The sequence below is a fragment of the Rattus norvegicus genome, chromosome 7 (genome assembly GCF_036323735.1).
Source record: "Rattus norvegicus strain BN/NHsdMcwi chromosome 7, GRCr8, whole genome shotgun sequence".
In the NCBI taxonomy this organism is placed as follows: domain Eukaryota; kingdom Metazoa; phylum Chordata; class Mammalia; order Rodentia; family Muridae; genus Rattus; species Rattus norvegicus.
The window spans coordinates 12,470,545-12,492,541 of record NC_086025.1 but is presented as its reverse complement, the minus strand read 5'-3'; the positions used below and the strand labels follow the sequence as shown (position 1 = coordinate 12,492,541).

Below are 21,997 nucleotides of genomic sequence, written 5' to 3'. Positions count from 1 at the left end.
TAATAGAAAATGGAAAATGGCTTCCTAGAGTGGCTGTAATGACCTTGGAAGAAGTTCAGTGGTACAGACTCTCCCCTTTGTTATGTCTGCTCAAAGGCTGATTTGACAGCTCTGGCACAAGTTCTCAAACTGGGAAAAAGGAAGACTGTTAACATTTACACTGATAGCCTTTGCAATCATACATGTGCATGGGGCTATCCATAAAAAGGGGGTGAGGAGGGACTTTTAACTGCAGAAGGAAAAGCAAAAAGAGACAGGAGATTGTAGGCCTGTTATTAGCCCTCTTAGATCCCAAAAATGTTTATATAGTTCCTTTTACTAGACACCAGAAGGGAAATTTCTGAGAGGCAGAAGTAACAGAAGAACTGATTAAGCTACCTAAGAGGCAGCTAGACATCTGCCAGCCCTTGAACTAATAACCCTCCCGGCATCAGAACTGCCTGACTCTCCCATACATCCTATAAAGGACAGTAATTTCTTCTAAAAACTTCCTACCACCTCAATCAAAAAAAGGATGGGGATACACAACTGATGGCCATATAATCCTTCCCCAAGGCCTTGGAAAAACTTAAGCCAAATGACTTCATTAAAGCACTGATCTGGGTAAGACCAAGCTAACCACTCTTTTAAACATAAATTAGTTTATTCCCTTTCTGGTCTCAATCCTCCAAAATATTGTCTCCAGATGTCTTGCCTGTCAGTCTACAACTCCTGGATCCCAGTCTATTGGAACCAGGGAAAGAGAGAAAGAGATGCTGCTCCTGGAAGCTTCTGGGAAGTTGACTTTACCGAGGTAAGATTGGAACAATATAGGTATAAATACTTGTGTTTGTGCACACTGTCATGGGATGGACCAAGGTTTTTCCTACTTAAAGGAAAACAGTGCTCCTTGATCCCGGCCCACAGCTGTCTGCTCCCAAACCCTGTGGAAGAGAGAGCTCACCGCCCAGACAGGTGGGCACTCCTGAGACTGCAGGGCAGGAGAGACCGCCAGTACTGCCCACCCTTGCCCACATCCCTGGCCCAAGAGGAAACTGTATAGAGCCTCTGGGAACAGGAAGATAAGGGCACTCAAGCTGCAGGTCCCCTGCGGTCCAGACACCACCCTGATCTGAAGGGACCTGGTCAAACAGCTCCCTGCACCCAAATCCCATGGGAGGGAGAGCTAAACCTTCAGAGGGGCAGAGATGCCTTGGAAGCCAGAAGAGACTACACTATGACCACATTTCTGACTCTAGAGGAAAATGCCTAGCACCATCTGGGACCCCTGTGAATAGAGACCCAAGAAAAGGCAGGGCAGGCCCTTCTGGTTGCTGCCCTCACGGAAAGCAGAAACGCAACCCCCAAGGAGCGACTTCAGGCCTGAGACCAAAGGTAAGACCAACTTTTCTGCTCCAAGTGACCTGCATGGTGGACTCAGGACACAGGCCCACAGGAACAGCTGAAGACCAGTAGACAGGAAAGACTACACGCCTGAAAGCAGAACACTTTGTTCCCATAACTGGCTGAAAGAAAACAGGAAAACAGGTCTACAGCACTCCTGACACACAGGCCTACAGGAAGGTCAAGCCACTGCCAGACATAGCAGAACAAGGTAACACCAGAGACAACCGATGGCAAGAGGCAAGCGCAGGAAACCAAGCAACAGAAAGAAAGATTACATGGCATCATCTGAGCCCAATTCTCCCACCAAAGCAAACAGTGAATATCCAAACACACCAGAAAAGCAATATCTAGATTTTTAAATCACATTTGATCATGATGATGGAGGACTTCAAGAAAGACATGAAGAACTCCCTTAGAGAAATGCAGGAAAACATAAATAAACAAGTAGAAGCCTATAGAGAGGAATCACAAAAATCCCTGAAAGAATTACAGGAAAACACAAACAGGTGAAGGAATTCAAAAAGGAAATAGAAGCAATAAAGAAAGCACAAAGGGAGACAACCCTGGATATAGAAAACCAAAGGAATAGACAAGGACCCGTAGATACAAGCATCACCAATAGAATACAAGAGACAGAAGAGAGAATCTCAGGAGCAGGAGATTCCATAGAAATTATGGACACAACGGTTAAAGATAATGTAAAACGGAAAAAGCTACTGGCCCAAAACATACAGGAATTCCAGGACACAATGAGAAGATCAAACCTAAGGATAATGGGTATAGAAGAGAGTGAAGACTCCCAGCTCAAAGACCAGTAAATATCTTCAACAAAGTCATAGAAGAAAACTTCCCTAACCTAAAGAAAGAGATGCCCATAAACATACAAGAAGCCTACAGAACTCCAAATAGATTGAACCAGAAAAGAAACTCCTCCCGTCACATAATAGTCAAAACACCAAATGCACAAAACAAAGAAAGAATATTAAAAGCAGTAAGGGAAATAGGTCAAGTAACATATAAAGGCAGACCTATCAGAATTAAACCAGACTTCTGACCAGAGACTATGAAAGCCAGAAGAATCTGGACAGATGTCATACAGACCCTAAGAGAACACAAATGCCAGACCAGGTTACTGTATCCAGCAAAACTCTCAATTAACATAGATGGAGAAACCAAGATATTCCATGACAAAACCAAATTTACACAATATCTTTCTACAAATCCACCTACAAGGATAATAAATGGTAAAGCCCAACATAAGGAGGCAAGCTACACCCTAGAAAAAGCAAAAAAACTAATCGTCTTGCAACAAAATAAAGAGAAGACAAGAACACAAATATAATCTCACATCCAAATATGAATATAACAGGAAGCAATAATCACTATCCCTTAATATCTCTCAACATCAATGGACTCAATTCCCCTATAAAAAGACACAGATTAACAAACTGGATATGTAATGAGGAGCCAGCATTCTGCTGCCTCCAGGAAACACACCTCAGAGACAAAGACAGTACCTCAGAGTGAAAGATTGGAAACCAATTTTCAAAGCAAATGGTCTGAAGAAGCAAGCTGGAGTAGCCATTCTAATATCGAATAAAATCAATTTTCAACCAAAAGTCATCAAAAAAGGTAAGGAAGGACACTTCATATTCATCAAAGGAAAATTCCACCAAGGTGAACTCTAAATCCTAAATATCTATACTCCAAATACAAGGCACCTACATACATAAAAGAAACCTTACTAAAGCTGAAAGAACACATTGCACCTCACACAATAATAGTAGGAGATTTCAACACCCAACTCTCACCAATATACAGATCGTGGAAACAGAAATTAAACAGACATAGACAGCCTAAGAGAAGTCATGAACCAAATGGACATAACAGAAATTTATTCTATCCTGAAACAAAATGATATACCTTCTTCTCACCACCTCATGGCACTTTCTCCAAAATTGACCATATAATTCGTCATAAAACAGGCCTCAACAGATACAGAAAGATAGAAATAATCCCGTGCATCCTATCAGACCACCACGGGCTAAAGCTGGTCTTCAATAACAATAAGGGAAGAACGCCCACATATACATGGAAGTTGAACAATGCTCTACTCAATGATAACCTGGTCAAGGAAGAAATAAAGAAATTAAAGACTTCTTAGAATTAAATCAAAATGAAGGTACAACATACCCAAACTTATGGGACACAATAAAAGCTGTGGTAAGAAGAAAACTCATAGCTCTGAGTGCCTGCAGAAAGAAATAGGAGAGAGCATATATCAGCAGCTTGACAGCACACCTAAAAGCTCTAGAACAAAAAGAAGCAAATACACCCAGGAGGACTAGAAGCCAGGAAATAATCAAACTCAGAGCTGAAATCAACCAAGTAGAAAGAAAAAGGACTATACAAAGAATCAACAGAACCAGAAGCTGGTTCTTTGAGAAAATCAACAAGATAGATAAACCCTTAGCCAGACTAACGAGAGGACACGGAGAGTGTGTCCAAATTAACAAAATTAGAAATGAAAAGGGAGACATGACTACAGAATCAGTGTAAATTCAAAAAAATCATCAGATCCTACTACAAAAACCTATATTCAACAAAACTTGAAAATCTGGAGGAAATGGAAAATTTCCTAGATAGATATCAGGTACCAAATTTAAATCAGGAACAGATAACCCATTTAAACAACCCCATAACTCCTAAAGAAATAGAAGCAGTCATTAAACGTCTCCCATCCAAAAAGAGCCCAGGTCCAGATGGGTTCAGTGCAGAATTGTATCAGACCTTCATAGAAGAAAGACCTCATACCAATATTACCCAAACTATTCCACAAAATTGAAACAGATGGAGCGCTACTCAATTCCTTCTGTGAAGTCACAATTACTCTTATACCTAAACCACACAAAGACCCAAGAAAGGGAACTTCAGACCAATTTCCCTTATGGATATCGACACAAACATACTCAATAAAATTCTTGCAAACCAAATCCAAGAGCACATCAAAACAATCATCCATCATGATCAAGTAGGCTTCATCCCAGGGATGCAGGGATGGTTTAATATACAGAAAACCATCAACGTAATCCAGTATATAAACAAACTGAAAGACAAAGAACACATGATCATTTCATTAGTTGCTGAGAAAGCATTTGAAAAATTCAACACTCCTTCATGACAAAAGTCCTGGAACGAATAGGAATTCAAGGCCCATACCTAAACATAGTAAAAGCCATATACAGCAAACCAGTAGCTAATATTAAACTAAGTGGAGAGAAACTTGAAGCAATCCTACTAAAATCAGGGACTAGACAAGGCTGCCCACTCTTTCCCTACTTATTCAATATAGTTCTTGAAGTTCTAGCCAACAAAAGGAGATCAAGGGATACAGATTGGAAAAGAAGTCAAAATATCACTATTGGCAGATGATATGATAGTATATTTAAGTGATCCCAAAAGTTCCACCAGAGAACTACTAAATCTGATAAACAACTTCAGCAAAGTGGCTGGGTATAAAATTAACTCAAATAAATCTGTTGCCTTCCTCTACACAAAAGAGAAACAAGCTGAGAAAGAAATTACGGAAACGACACCCTTCATAATAGTCCTAAATAATATAAAATACCTTGGTGTGACTTTAACCAAGCATGTGAAAGATCTGTATGATAAGAATGTCAAGCCTCTGAAGAAAGAAATTGAAGAAGATCTCAGAAGATGGAGAGATCTCCCATGTTCATGGATTGGCAGGATTAATATACTAAAAATGGCCATTTTACAGCAAATACATAGGCGAATGCCAGCAGCAAACCACTGAACTGAGAATGGGACCCCCGTTGAAGGAATCTGAGAAAGGACTGGAAGAGCTTGAAGGGACTTGAGACCCCATATGAACAACAATGCCAAGCAACCAGAGCTTCCAGGACTAAGCCACTTCCCAAAGACTATAGATGGACTGACCCTGAGCTCCAACCTCATAGGTAGCAATGAATAGCCTAGTAAGAGCACCAGTGGAAGGGGAAGCCCTTGGTCTTGCTAAGACTGAACCCCCAGTGAACATGACTGTTGTGGGGAGGGCGGTAATGGAGGGAGGATGGGGAGGGGAACACCTATATAGAGGGGGAGGGGCAGGGGTTAGGGGAAGGTTGGCCTGGAAACTGGGAAAGGGAATAACAATTAAAATGTAAATAAATACTCAAGTTAATAAAGGAAAAAAAAAGCAGTAAATAATAAAAAAAGGGCCATTTTACCAAAAGCAATCTACAGATTCAATGCAATCCCCATCCAAATACCAATCCAATTCTTCAGAGAGTTAGACAGAACAATTTGCAAATTCATCTGGAATAACAAAAAATCTAGGATAGCGAAAACTATCCTCTACAATAAAAGGCCTTCTGAGGGAATCACTATCCTTGAACTCAAGCAGTATTACAGAGCTATAGTGATAAAAACTGTATGGTATTGGTACAGGGACAGGCAGATAGACCAGTGGAATAGAATTGAAGACCCAGAAATTAACCCACACACCTATGGTCATTTGATTTTTGACTAAGGAGCCAAAACCATCCAATGGAAAAAATATCATGTTCAGCAAATGGTGCTGGTTCAACTGAAGGTCAATATATAGAAGAATGCAGATCGATCCATTCTTATCACCCTGTACAAAGTTTAAGTCCAAGTGCATCAAGGACCTCCACATCAAACCAGATAAACTCGAACTAATAGAAGAAAAAGTGTAGAAGAGTCTTGAACACATGGGCACTGGAGAAAATTTCCTAAACAAAACACCAATGGTTTATGCTCTAAATCAAGAATCGACAAATGGGATCTCATAAACTACAAGGGTTCTGTAAAGCAAAGGACACTGTTTTTAGGAGAAAATGACAACCAACAGATTGGGAAAAGATCTTTACCAATCCTACAACAGATAGAGGCCTTATATCCAAAATATACGAAGAACTCACGAAGTTAGACGGCAGGGGGCAAATAACCCTATTAAAAAAGGGGTACAGAGCTAAACAAAGAATTCACAGCTGAAGAATGACATATGGCTGAGAAACATCTAAAGAAGTGTTCAACATCTTTAGTCATAAGGGAAATGCAGATCAAAACAACCCTGAGATTTCACCTCACACCAGTGAGATGAATGGCTAAAATCAAAAACTCCGACGACAGCAGATGCTGGTGAGGATGTGGAGAAAGAGGAACACTCCTCCATTGTTGGTGGGGTTGCAGACTAGTACAATCATTCTGGAACTCAGTCTGGACGTTCCTCAGAAAATTGGACATTGCACTACCTGAGGACCCAGATATACCTCTCTTGGGCATATACCCAAAAGATGCTTCAACATATAACAAAGACACGTGCTCCACTATGTTCATAGCAGCCTTATTTATAATAGCCAGAAGCTGGAAAGAACCCAGATGCCCTTCAACAGAGGAATGGATACAGAAAATGTGATACATCTACACAATGAAATACTACTCCACTATCAAAAGCAATGACTTCATGAAATTCATAGGCAAATGGATGGAACTGGATAATATCATCCTGAGTGAGGTAACCCAATCACAGAAAAACACACATGGTATGCACTCATTGATAAGTGGCTATTAGCCCAAATGCTTGAATTACCCTAGATGCACAGAACATGTGAAACTCAAGAAGGATGACCAAAATGGAATGCTTCACTCCTTCTTTAAAAGGGGAACAAGAATACCCTTGGGAGGGAATAGGGAGGCAAAGTTTATTACAGAGGCTGAAGGAACACCCATTCAGAACCTGCCCCACATGTAGCCCATAAATATATAGCCACCAAACTAGATAAGATGGATGAAACAAAGAAGTGCAGGCTGACAGGAACCGGATGTAGATTCCTCCTGAGAGTCACAGCCAGAATACAGCAAATACATAGGCGAATGCCAGCAGCAAACCACTGAACTGAGACCGGGACCCCCGTTGAAGGAATCAGAGAAAGGACTGGAAGAGCTTTAAGGGGCTCGAGACCCTATATGAACAACAATGCCAAGCCACCAGAGATTCCAGGGATTAAGCCCCTTCCCAAAGACTATAGATGGTCTGACCCTGGACTCTGACCTCATAGGTAGCAATGAATAGCCTAGTAAGAGCACCAGTGGAAGGGGAAGCCTTTGGTCCTGCTAAGACTGAACCCCCAGTGAGTGTGATTGTTGGGGGAGGGCAGTAATGGGGGAGGATGGGGAGAGGAACACCCATATAGAAGGGAAGGGGGAGGGGCTGGGGGGATTTGGCCGGGATACCGGGAAAGGGAATAACAATCAAAATGTAAATAAGAAATACTCAAGTTAATAAAGAAAAAATAAAAAAATAATAAAAATAGAGTTATTTGATTTTTTTGGAGTCTCACTTCTTGAGTTCTTTGTATATATTGGATATTAGCCCTCTGTTGGAGGTAGGGTTGGTAAAGATCTTTTCCCAATCTGTTGGTTGCCATTTTGTTCTAATGGTGGTGTCCTTTTCCTTACAGAAGCTTTGCAGTTTTATGAGGTTCCATTTGTTGATTCTTGATCTTAGAGCAAAAGCCAGTGATGTTTTGTTCAGGAAATTTTCCTCAGTGCCTATGCATTTGAGGCTTTTCACCACTTGATTTTCTATTAGTTCCAGTGTATCTGGTTTTATGTGGAGGTCCTTGATCCACTTGGACTTGAGCTTTGTACAGGGTGATAAGAATGGATCAATTTGCATTCTTCTACATGCTGACCTCCAATTGAACCAGCACTATTTGTTGGAAATGCTATCTTTTTTACACTGGATGATTTTAGCTCCTTTGTCAAAGATCAAGTGACCATAGGTGTATGGGGTAATTTCTGGGTGTTCAATTCTATTCCACTGATCTACCTGCCTGTCTCTGTACCAATACCACACAGTTTTTATCACTATTGTTCTGTAATACAACTTGAACTCAGCGAGGGTGATACCCCCAGAAGTTCTTTTTGTTGTTAAGGATAGTTTTCACTGTCTTGTTTTTTTGTTATTCCAAATGAATTTGCAAATTGCTCTTTCTAACTCTGTGAAGAATTGAGTTGGAATTTTGATGGGGATTGCATCGAATCTGTAGATTGCTTTTGGCAAGATGGTCCTTATTACAATATTAATCCTACCAAACCATGTGCATGGGAGATCTTTCCATCTTCTAAGATCTTCGATTTCTTTCTTCAGAGACTTGAAGTTCCTGTCATACAGATCTTTCACTTGATTGGTTAGAGTCACACCAAGGTATTTTATATTATTTGTGATTATTGTGAAGGGTATCATTTCCCTAATTTCTTTCTCAGCCTGCTTACCCTTTGAGTAGAGGAAGGTTACAGGTTTGTTTGAGTTAATTTTATATCCAGCCGCTTTGCTAAAGTTTTTTTTTATCAGGTTTAGGAGTTCTGTGGTGGAATTTTTGGTGTAATGTAAGTATCTGCACATAGTAATATTTTTGACTTCTTCTTTTCCAATTCGTATCCCTTTGATCTCCTTTTGTTGTCTGATTGCTCTGACTAGGACTTCAGTGTGGGAAACCTTTCTTTAGTATTATTCCTTTCAAAGAGATGAAAACTCACACTGGAAAGAAACCCTATGTAAGTAAGCGATGTGGAAAGGGTTTCTTTTTCTATACTTTAAATCTCATGCATGAAAGGATCCATGGCAAACCCCTTCGGGCATAAACAGTGTGGAAAAACCTTCATTATTTCTATTTACGTTCAAGTACATAAACACCCTCACACAGAGAAAAACCTTACATATGTAACCAGTGTGAGAAAGCTTTGTTATCATAACAATTACAAAAACATGAAGTAATTCACAGTGGTGTGAATCCTTATTTTTGTAAGCAATATGAGGAAAGCTTCACTTGTCTCAGTTCCCCAAAAACACATGGAAGAGGTCACCCTGGCGAGAAACCCTGTGTGTAAGCAGAGTAGGAAACCCTTTTATTCTTAGTCCCTAAGAAAACATGAAAGATTTCATACTGGAAAGAAACATTATGTATGCAAAATTGTGGGAGAGTTCTCACTTACTAGTTCATTTCACTTCCGTGAAAGGATGCACAATTGAGAACATCCTAAAATATACGTGCCATGGGAAGGTTTTGCTTGTTCTGGTACCTTTAGAAAACATGAAAGGATCCACATGGGAGAGAAGGTCTTTATGTGTTTGCAGATGTGAGAAAGCTTTCATTTCTGACAGTGCCTTTTGGATATGTAAGGTAAAATCTTACAAGCTATAGTTCCCTTTGATATCTTGATACCCTTTGATACTATGAAATGATACAGTTGACTACATGAAACTGGGTGAGCAGAACCTAAAAATGGCGTAGACTAAGGTCTCATGCAATAACCACTTCAGAGAATCAGGAAATTTATACTTAGTGGTTTAAGAGTCACTGAGCCAGAAGGTGGTGATGTACGCCTTTAATACTAGGGAGGCAGAGGAGGGTGAATCTCTGAGTTCCAGGCCAGCCTGGTCTACAGATTGAGTTCCAGGACTGACAGGACTACATAGAGAAAGTCTTTTTCAGAAAGGAAAAAACAAAAGCATCACCTGAGTAAAGTGTACAATCATAAGGACAAGCTACCTGTGGCAAAAATATGATTTTTGGTGGGGGAAGATCCAAGCTGCTCAAGCATGGTGCGTGGTGGACAGGTGGGAAAACTGGAAGACAGGAGCTGGTGTGTGGGCTGTGAAGAGAGGTGGAATTGGAGTGAAGAGAGTGGAGACAGGTATGAAACAACACAGAGGTCAGTAGTGGAACATATCATTGCCTACTGGGGTAGGGAGGGTGGTGTGCAACAGCTTAGAGCTTGGGCAGATACAGATTCACTGCCTCAACATGCCACCTGGCTTCATTATCACCCTGGCTCTAGGCAATGATGAACATCCAAGATGCGGAATAGTACATTTCCTGAACTGGACCTCTTCTAGGGACCACCATAGTTTGTGATACCACTGAGGTTCATGTGTGGGTCAGTGGTCCTGATGCAGCCAGGGACTGGGTTGATGTCCAAGGCCTGTGTTACCAACTAACTACACTGATGTGCATGGTGATGTACATTGCAGCTTGAAGCCAGATGGTGGTGGTGCGCATCTTTAATCCCACCATTCAGGAGGCAGAGGCAGAGGCAGAAGGATCTGAGTTCAAGGCCATTCTGAGTGAGTTCCAAGACAGCCAGGGTTACACAGGGAAACTGTCTCAAACAAACAAACAAACAAACAAAACAAAGTATAACAAAATAACTTGGAAATTGGGAATAGAGGCTGGTGAGATGACTCAACAGATAAGGGTAACTGGGCCTTCACTGTCAAGGTACCAAGAACCAAGCATAGGCCCACGAACTGACATCAAAGCTGTTACTACCCAAGGCCAAACAGCAAGGCCAGGAAGTACCTTTCTAAAGAACAAAGGCTTTCACATGCATAAGCAAGGCTTAGTAGGGGGTAAACACTGAGGGGGGCCCAGGAGGGTCCTACATAAGGGTACATACTATTCTTGTAGAAAGCCTAAATTCAGTTCCCTGCACTCAGATCTGGTGGTGCAAAACTACCTGTAACTACAGATTCAGGGGATTTAACACCCTCTTCTAACCTGTATGGGAACACAAATCCACATATATCAATGCACATACACACATAATTGACTTAATGGCCTTTTTTTACGAAAGAAAGTTAGATGTACATGAAGGTTTATTGAATGCTTCCATGGTCTGTCTGAAGTGGTAGGTTTTCTCCTGAGGACTACAGACACCAATGTGAGAGCAGGTAAACAACCCCGGGACTCAGAATATAGATGTACAAGAATCAGAAGGTCAGTGTCATCTTCAGGAACATATGGAGTTTGAGGTCAATTTATAGTACATGAAACCCTGCCTGGAAAAGAAAAAAAAGCAGAAAAAGTATAATAAGGAAAAAAAAAAGAAATGAAGCAGTTTGAAAAATTGAAGAATTATTCAATTCTTCAATTGAATACAAATAATTGAAGAATCCTCCTTCTATATGTTGTGTAGTATTTTCCTCTAAATTCAAAGCTTCCCCCCAAAGCAAATTCAAAGAGCAAGTCTCAAGATTAAATAAATAAATAAATTCACAAGTGTGGGAGTCCATGCTTATAAGATTCATATGACCCTTTCCAAGGTTATACAAATGACAAAACTTGTTATGGGACTGAAATTATCCCACCAACCTGCAAATATCCCTTTTTCTAGTGAGTTGAGTCCCAGCATTGCTGTGTGTGTGTGTGTGTGTGTGTGTGTGTGTGTGTGTGTGTGTGTACCATGCCTGGGGCCAGCACTTTTAATAATGCAGCTAGCTATCTTTGATTCACCCAACATTTGTTGGAATCATTATTTTGAGCTGTTGTTGGTCCTCTGTGTAGGCTGAGTAGGTATTTATTTGTTCATCTCTTCCCAGGAAAACTCACCCAACACTGTGTATTTTATGTGAAGAGACATCATGATCAAGATAAGTTATAAAAGAGAGCATTTAATTGGGGGGCTTACTTACAGTTTCAGAGGGTAAATTCATGACTATAATGGCATGGAGCACAGGGGCAGGCAGATAGGCATGGCGCTGGAGCAGTGTTCATATATTGAGACAACAGCCAAGAGGAGAGGGAGGGAGGGAGAGACAGAGACAGAGACTGGGCCCAATGCAAGTTCTTGAAACCTCAAAGTCCACTCCCAGTGACACACTTCCAACAAGGTTATACCTATTCTTTCTCACAACAGTTTCACCAGCTAGGGAGCAAGCATTCAAATAAATGAGCCTCTGGTGGCCATTCTCACTGTGTTCTCTAGTAGTAGAATCTAACCTAGATGGAAGGAAGTGAGTCTGAGAAGAAGTCTTGCCATTCTTCCCAAGCTGGCATCTAAGAGCTGAGGCCTAGCATCAAGAAGCAGTTAAACCTAGTGGATGCATTGGATTTACAGGTTTGTCCTTCGTATTTGGAACACCTGTCATAATCAATCACTCTGTGATGTAAATGTGACCTGTTAATTCCATCTCCTCCCCCAGCCTTCCCTCCACTAGTCTGAAGACTGACAGGAAGTAAATATCCCAATCTAGTGATGCTGCGCCACTGTTTGGCTGATGAAGCAAACAACCTTGAATTTGACCTTAAAGTGAAGGCATAACCTGAGGAGGTCACAGGACAACTTGCAAGAGTTTGTTCTCTTACCAGCACATGACTTCTGGATATCCAATATAGGTTGTAAAGCTGGTCAATAGGCAGGCTAAGTGATCTCATTGGACCAAATTAATTTTAACTCTTGAGTCCTTGGGAAAAAAACAACTTAATGGTTCACAGAAATATTCATAACATGTGAAGTCACCTGATATCTGGCAAAGAAGATGGAAAATAATCCTACTGCCAAGTATGGTGGATTCATGTAACTGTTCATTATGTTTAGATGCTGTATAGCCAAGGCTCTCCTCAATCTTGATCCTCTTGCTACAGTCTTGTAAATATGGAGATTACATCCTTGACTCAGCTTGGCCAGCTGTGATGGATAGTGATTATTGATGTCTAGGAAATTAGTAATATTCCTGCATATAATTATGAAGGTGTTTCTGGGCAGAATTAGCAGGAGGTCATGTGGGTCATACCATCCAATAGGCACCAAGATGCACAATAAGAGTAATGAACACAGAGGCACATGGAAGCACACTAACAATCATACTCTCTGTCTCATGTCTGCCATGAGGTTAGCCAATGTGCCCCACAATGTGGTCCCTGCTGAAATGTTATGCCTGGGCTCTGAGTGACTTCAGATTTCAGACTGAAGTCTGACTGGGAAAATATGAGTTGAAACTTTGTCCTATAATTTTTGTCCACATGTGCATAAAAACACTGACAGATAAGCCAGGCATGGTTGTGCACACCTTTAATCTCAGCATCCAGAAGGCCAAGGGAGCAGGATCTCTGAGAGTTCAAAGCCAGCCTGGTCTACATACCAAGTTCCAGACTAATCAGTATTGCATAGTGATACCCTTTCTCAAAAACAAAGACAAAAACAAAACAAAACAGAAACAAAAACAAACAACGACAACAAAAAAACCCCAACCATCAATGACAAAAAAATAACACACTCATAGAAGACCTCCCCTGACATAAATCAACCATCTAAAGAATTGGAAGCCCTCAAAGTCATCCAGGATCCAATTCTTAGTTTAGAATTGGTGGCCAAACTAGGATCCTTTCACCACATTAAACAAGTAAACAAACAAACAAAACTACTTTTAAATGTGTGTGTATATCCTTCCTTTCTCCATCTGCACCCTGAAGTTAACCCTGTGGCACAGCTCCCTGTACCCAAATCCCACCCAGAGAGCACTGATCTCCCAGGAGTGCTGTCACTCCTAAGTTCACAGATGAGGCAAACACTTTTGCTCCAATAACTGGCCAAAGAGGGACCTGCCAGGAGACCACAGGGCTCAGGAAACACAGAGCAACTGGGGACAGGATGCTTCCAGTCTTTATGCCCTGAAGGAGTTAATCCTGTGGCACAGCTTTCTGTACCCAAATCCTGCCCTGAGAAAGCTGGTCTTTCAAAAATGCTGACATACCTAAGATCAAAGGCCCACAGGTTCACAGGAGAGACAAGTTCCAGTCAGACACAGCAGGACCAATAACACCAGAGATAACCAGATGGCAAGAGGCAAGCACAAGAAACTAAGCAACAGAAAATAAGGCTACTTGGCATCATTGGAACCCAGTTCTTCCACTACAGCAAGTCCCGGATACCCTAACACATCAGAAAAGCAAGATTCTAATTTAAAATCATATCTCATAATGATGATAAAGGTCTTTAAAAGGGAAGTGAATAAGTCCCTTAAAGAAATACAGGAGAAGACAGGTAAACATGTAGAAGTACTTAAAGAGGAAACATAAAAATCCCTTAAAGAATTACAGGGAAACATAAAAATATAGGTGACAGAATTGAACAAAACCATCTAGGATCTAAAAATGGAAATAGAAACAATAAAGAAAGCACAAAGGGAGACAACACTGGAAATCGAAAACCTAGGAAAGAGATCAGGAGTCATAGACTCAAGCTTTAACAACAGAATACAAGAGATAAAAGAGAAAATCTCAGGGGTAGAAGATACCATAGAAAACACTGACACAACAGTCAAAGAAAATGCAAAACGCAAAAAGCTCCTAACCCAAAACATACAGGGAATCCAGGACCCAGTGGGAAGACCAAACCTAAGGAAAATAGATATAGAAGAGAGCAAAGATTCCCAACTTGAAGGACAAGTAAATATCTTAAACAAAATTATAGAAGAAGACTTCCCTAACCTAATGAAGGAGATGCCCATGAACATATAAAGAAACCCACAGAACTCCAAATAGATTGGACCAGAAAAGAAATTCCTCCCATCACATAATTATCAAAACATCAAATGCACAAAACAAAGAATATTAATAGCAGTAAGGGGAAAAGGTCAAGTAACATATGAAGGCATACCTATTAGAATTACACCAGACTTCTCACCAGAGACTATGAAAGCCAGAAGATCCTGGGCAGATGTCATACAGACCCTAAGAAAACACAAATCTCAGCGTAGGCTACTATATCCACCAAAATTCTCAATTACTGTAGCTAGAGAAACCAAGATATTCCATGACAAAACCAAATTTACACAATATCTTTTCACAAATCCAGCCATACAAAGGATAATGGACTCAAACACAAGGAGGTAAACTACACCCTAGAAAAAGCAAGAAAGTAATCTTTTCTTAATAAACTCAAAAGAAGATCCCCACACAAATATAATTCCACTTCTAACAACAAAAATAACAGGAAGTAAGAATCACTTTTCTTTAATATTTCTTAACATCAATGGACTCAAATCTGCAAGGAAAAGACATAGACTAACAAACTGGATACATAAACAGGACACAGCATTTTGCTGGATATAGGAAACATTCCTCAGTGACAAAGACAAACGCTACCTCAGAGTAAAAGGTTGGAAAACAATTTTCCAAGCAAATAGTCCCAGGAATAAGCTGGAGTAGCCATTCTAATATCGAATAAAATCGACTTTCAGCCAAAAGTTATTAAAAAAAAAAAAGGAACGACACTTCATACTAGTCAAAGGAAAAATCTACCAGGATGAAATCTCAATTCTGACCATCTAGGCTACAAATGCAAGGACACCTACATTCATAAGAGAAGCTTTACTAAAGCTCAGAGCACACTTTGCACCTCACACAATAATAGTGGAAGATTTCAACACCATCTTCTCATCAATGGACAAATGATGGAAACAGAAACTAAACATAAACACAGTCAAAATCACAGAAGTTATGAAACAAATGGATTTAACAGCTATCTGTAGAACACTGCATCCTAAAACAAAAGAATATACCTTCTTCTCAGCACCTCATGGTACCTTATCAAAATTGATTATATAATCAGTCACAAAACAGGCCTCAACAGAAATAAGATTTAAATAATCCCATGCATCCTATCAGACCACTAAGGTGAACTTCAATAACAGCAAAAACTACAGAATGCTCACATACACATGGAAGCTGAACAATACTCTATTCAATGACAACTAGGTCAAGGAGGAAATTAAAAAAGAAATTAAAGACATTTTAGAATTTAATGAAAATGAAGGCACAACATACTCAAACTTATGGAACACAATGAAAGCAGTGCTAAGAGGAAAACTCATAGCTCTGAGTGCCTCCAAAAAGAAACTGGAGAGAGCAAACACTAGCAACTTGACAGCACATCTGAAAGCCCTAGACCAAAAAGAAGCAAATACACCCAATAACTAAATCTGAAATTAAAATGGAGAAATAACAAAAACCAAGGAAATTAATAAACTCATCAGATCCTACTATAAAAGCCTGTACTCAACAAAACTGGAAAATCTGGATGAAATGGACATTTTTCTACACAGATACCAGGTACCAAAGTCAGATTAGGTTCAGATAAACCATCTAAACAGTTCCATAACCCCTAAAGAAATAGAAACATTCATTAAAATTCTCCCAACCATAAAAAAGCCCAGGACCAGATGGGTTTAGTGCAGAATTCTATCAGACATTCAAAGAGGACCTAATACCAATACTCTTCAAACTATTCCAGAAAATAAAAGCAGAAGGAATACTACCCAGTTCATTCTGTGAAGCCACACTTATGCTCATACCCAAACCATGCAAAGACCCAACAAAGAAAGAGAACTTCAGACGAATTTCTTTTATAAATATTGATGCACAAATACTCAATAAATCCAGGCAAACCGAATCCAAGAACACATCAAATTGATCATCCATCATGATCAAGTAGGCTCCATTCCAGAGATGCAAGGATGGTTCAATATACAGAAATCCGTCAATGTAATCTACTATATAAAAATCCACATGATCATCTTATTAGATGCTGAGAAAGCATTTGACAAAATTCAACACTTCTTCATGATATAAGTCTTGGAAAGATCAGAAATTCAAGGCTCATCCCTAACCATAGTAAAAGCAATATACAGCAAATCAGTAGCCAACATCAAACTAAATGGAGAGAAACTTGAAGCAATCCCAGTAAAAGTAGGGAGTGGACATGGCTGCACATGCTCTCCCTACCTATTCAATATAGTACTCGAAGTCCTAACCAGAGCTGCTAGACAACAAAAGGAGGTCAAAGAGATACAAATTGGAAGGAGTCAAAATATCACTATTTGCAGATGATATGACAGTATACATGAATGACCCCATAAATTCCACTAGAGAACTCCTACAACACAGAGAGGACTTATTTCCAAAATATACAAAGAACTCAAGAAGTTAGACCGCAGGGAGACAAATAACCCTATTAAAAATGGGGTTCAGAGCTAAACAAATAATTTACAGCTGAGGAATGCCGAATGGCTGAGAAGCACCTAAAGAAATGTTCAACATCTTTAGTAATAAGGGAAATACAAATCAAAACAACCCTGAGATTTCACCTCACACCAGTGAGAATGGCTAAGATCAAAAACTCAGGTGGCAGAAAATGCTGGTGAGGATGTGGAGAAAGAGGAACACTCCTCCATTGTTGGTGGGGTTGCAGACTGGTACAACCATTCTGGAAATCAGTCTGGAGGTTCCTCAGAAAATTGGACATTGCACTACCTGAGGACCCAGATATACCTCTCTTGGGCATATACCCAAAAGATGCCCCAACATATAACAAAGACACATGCTCCACTATGTTCATAGCAGCATTATTTATAATAGCCAGAAGCTGGAAAGAAACCAGATGCCCTTCAACAGAGGAATGGATACAGAAAATGTGGTACATCTACACAATGGAATATTACTCAGCTATCAAAAACAATGACTTTATGAAATTCACAGGCAAATGGATGGAACTAGAAAATATCATCCTGAGTGAGGTAACCCAATCACAGAAAAACACACATGGTATGCACTCACTGATAAGTGGCTATTAGCCCAAATGCTTGAATTACCCTAGATGTACAGAACACATGAAACTCAAGAAGGATGACCAAAATGCGAACGCTTCACTCCTTCTTTAATAGGGGAACAAGAATACCCTTGGGAGGGAATAGGGAGGCAAAGTTTAGAACAGAGGCAGAAGGATCACCCATTCAGAGCGGTCTAACTTCTTGAGTTCTTTGTATATTTTGGAAATAAGTCCTCTATCTGTTGTAGGATTGGTAAAGATCGTTTCCCAATCTGTTGGTTGCCGTTTTGTCCTAACAAGTGTCCTTTGCCTTACAGAAGCTTTGCAGTTTTATGAGATCCCATTTGTCAATTCTGGATCTTAGAGCATAAGCCATTGGTGTTTTGTTCAGGAAATTTTCTCCAGTGCCCATGTGTTCAAGATGTGTTTTCTTTCAATCCCGCTGACATACACCCGACATTCACACACTGGTGGTGCAGGCGCTGACAAGGAGTATCTTATCTGTTTCTCATTGGCTGATGGTCAATTTCATAATCTATTCCTGATTGGCTAACTCTGAAAACAGCAGGAAGGATATGGGTAAGAGGCCAGCCTCTCAGAATCATCAGGTTCTGAGACAGGGTCCTTGTATAAACAAAATTGCTGGAACATAGGGCATGCTACACTATGTGTTTCTTACTTTCCCCAGTTTTGCCAGTTTGCCGATGGATATCCTGCCACAGGTGAGTTGCTGCTCAATAGAGGTGGGTGGGTGGAGGTGTGATTGTTTTGCACTGCATAAACTGTTCATCAGAGGTTAGGGTCTTAGGAGAGAAACACGTGGGATGCCACCTTCTGTATTTGTCATATTAAATGCCTGTGTCTAAGACGAAGAGAGATTCTAGGTTTTGCCCCTGCATATCTGGGTCACATCCACCAGTTGCTGTCCTAGTCATAGGACTAGGACACCTGGTGGCTGAAAATAGTGGCTGCTGCTGGGAGTCCTAGGTGTGAGGAAGAGGCTGCTGCAAGCCAAGGAAGCAGTGGAGATGTAACCTCCCCTGGTAGCAGTAGTCTATCCCTGCCAGGTAGCACTGTCCTGTCCCTTGCTGAGCACTCAGTGCTGCAGGCTCTCCGAACATCTGGGAGCCCACAGCCCGCATCTCTGCTGTCTGGGTGGGTGGTAATGGAGGGTGGGGGCTCATGCTCAGGAGGTGTAGTGATCTCAGGTCCTGAATGTTTTCTAGAAGACTGGTAGATGGAAGGACGAATAAGTTCTCACGTATGTCTCAGTGTGCTTGCCACGCTTCGGACTTGGGGTATTCCTTTCTTTATAATCACAGGTAAAGGATTGCACCTTGTGTGGTTGACAAGCTTGCCTGGCAGGAGTTTCTGATATGATCTTATATATTTTCAGATATTATTTCTTGCTATAAATAGTTGTTGATTTTGTATCTCCTGGTGTGCTGCCAGAGGGTGGCTTGTGTTAGCAAGATACAAGGTTTATCTTTCTTGGCACATGTTCTAAAATGAAGTAAATCAGGTTAAGATTGTTGGTTAATCAAAGGAGCCATTAGTTCTTGGCTGGGCACAACAACAAAACTGGCATTTCCTCCGCACAGAGTAAGTCAGAGCAGTCAGCCTATCTTCCTCACCCTCTTCTTCCTTTGTCACCTCATTGGCACCTGCTTTTCCTGTGAGCCTCACAGTCTGAAGAGAAACTTTCTAAATACTATCAGCTTGTGCCTTTATACTGGTGATGCTTAGGAGTAGCAACAATGACCTGAATTTCCAATATTGCACAATTAATTGCAAATGGACATCTACATCCACGGGGGGACTAGTGTTGATCTCTGTCATCATGGCTGTTGCCCTTGGCTGTTGCCGTTGGACTGTTTTTAGATGTTTTACTTTTTCTTTTTTTCTTTTTTTATTTCTTTTTCATCTTTATTAACTTGGGTATTTATTATTTACATTTCGATTGTTATTCCCTTTCCCGGTTTCCAGGCCAACATCCCCCTAATCCCTCCCCTTCCCCTTCTCTATGGGTGTTCCCCTTCCCATCCTCCCCCCCATTACTGCTCTCCCCCCAACAATCACGTTCACTGGGTGTCCAGTCTTGGCTACTTTTTCTTTAAAGACAGACTCTCACTATGTAGCTCTGGTTGGCCCAGAACTCTGCCTACCTCAGATTTACCAAGTGCTAGAATTGACGGTTTGATCACAATGCCTAGATTTAGGCATTGCATTAAAATACAAAATCCTGGTGGAGGTAGGCTATGACCGTATGTGAAAGGTATTGCAGTAAGGAAAAGGCCAAGTATTAGGTCCACAAAGTTCAATCATGCTATGTTATTGGAGAAACACTCCCCCCCCTCTCTCTCCTGTTCTTAGTCTCATTAAGAAAATAATTTTTTAAAGGGCATAAAACAATTCCGTATTAAAGTTAAAGAGAAAACTAACAGATCAGGTGTCACCATAATGTCCCCATAGGCTCCTATTTGGCCCCCATTTGGCAGGGTTATTTGGGAGACATTATGAGATTATCCTAGTTGGAGAAAGTCTGTCACTGTAGGTGGGCTTTGAGAGTTTAAAGATTCATGCCATATCAAGTTTGTTCTCTCTCTGCTTCATGCTTGTAGGTCAAGATGTGAGCTCTCAACTTTCTGTTTCTGTTGTCACGTCTGCCGCTTGCTACCAGGGTTCCCCACCGTACACTTCTGGACCATAAGTCCAAAGAAATCTAGGTCATGGTGCTTCACCACAGCCACAGAAAAGTAGCTAACACAACAGACAACCTGTAAGTCTTGGCAGCTGCCGGAATGGGTAGATGGAGTTGAAGAAGGAAAAACCATGCCTTTCACAATGGGGATTGGTAAGTATCAGCATGGAAGAAAGTTGGGGTTAGAAGGGTGATAAGCTTCAGAGAATGAGTAAGAAGGCCCAGAATATCAGGGAAAGCACACACAGACTTTGGCCAGGGAAAGCACCCAGGCTTTGGTCGGTATCCAAAGAAAAACAGACAAAAAGAAAAGCAAAAAGTCACACTTTTCTGAGTGAGCATTCAGAAAAGCAGACAGGTTGCTTCTGGGAAGCCCAAAGGCTTCTGGGAAGGAAAAGCACCTAGTTTCACTAAGGGAATAATTATGCCTCTCATCTCCTTTTGAGTAGTTTTTAATGAACCAGTGGGCCTGGTGATTGATCGGAGGAGCTGAACTAACTCCTGTGTGTGACTGAATGTGATTTCTCTGTTTCCTGTTCTTTCCGCCTTGCCCTCTCTGCCAATACAGACTCTAGTCCTCTGGAACTGCAAGCCAAAATAAATGCTGTTCTTTCTTAACCTCCTTTTAGTCAGGCTATTTTATCATAGCATCATGAATGTGACTATTGCAGTGTACTAGAGCTATCTCTCTAGTGTTGGGTGGTATTGTGGGCTGTTTTGACCTCTACCAGCAGAGATGAGAAAGAATCAAATCTCCTGATAATTGGTGTTACTAAGGCGCTCCATACATTAATCATTAATTAAAAAAATCCTTCTATAGACATGCCTGTGGGTCAGTCTGATGGAGGAAATATTCCTCAACTGAGGTTCCCTCCTCCCAGGTGATTCTAGCTTGTGTCTGGTTGACAAAACCAACTAGCATAAGATTCAAGGCCTTTTTGAGAAACATTTCAATACTAATTTTGTTTTAAAAGTTCGACTCTTTATTTTGACCTGTAAGGCAACAAAAAAAAAGCAGAATAACACTCTAGCATCTCTGTCCAGTTCATCCTCTGGGAAAACTGAAAGCCCAGAAACAGTCATCCTTTTCAATGTGTAGCTGTCTTGAATTTTAGGAGCATCAGAGACACACGGGAGTACTCTCACACGAGGGCCTGAGAGCTGGTATTTATAAACAATAAGAACTTTTCTCTTTTCTTTTGTTTTGTTTTTGTTTTCAAGACAGGTTTCCTCTGTGTAATGTCAGCTGTCCTGAAACTCACTTTATAGACCAGGGTGGCCTCAAAAACAGAGATCCACCCTATCTTCCAAGCTTCCAAGCTTGGAAGGTAGCTTCCAAGCACCAATAATAAAGGTATGTACCGCCACTGCCCAGAAGAATGTAGAGTCTTCCTGTCTATCTTATAGAATCAGAATTGAGGCAAAGATAAAGGTAAAAGAAGATACAAAATAACAGTCTTATTGAGGATATCT

The 21,997-nt window shown here is 40.7% G+C and overlaps 1 protein-coding gene and 1 long non-coding RNA gene across 2 annotated transcripts in view; one reads left to right on the top strand and one right to left on the bottom strand.

Annotated features, from left to right (window-relative positions):
* Positions 1-21,997, bottom strand: part of Ftl1l5 (ferritin light chain 1 like 5) — a 576,109-nt gene that overhangs the window by 378,971 nt on the left and 175,141 nt on the right. The gene's annotated exons all lie outside the window — the stretch shown is intronic.
* The window catches only part of LOC134479645 (uncharacterized), a 56,022-nt gene continuing 39,567 nt past the window's right edge, over positions 5,543-21,997 (top strand). Inside the window, exon 1 of the long non-coding RNA XR_010053186.1 lies at positions 5,543-21,878. This is a non-coding gene — a long non-coding RNA (uncharacterized LOC134479645). The remainder of the gene's footprint in view (positions 21,879-21,997) is intronic.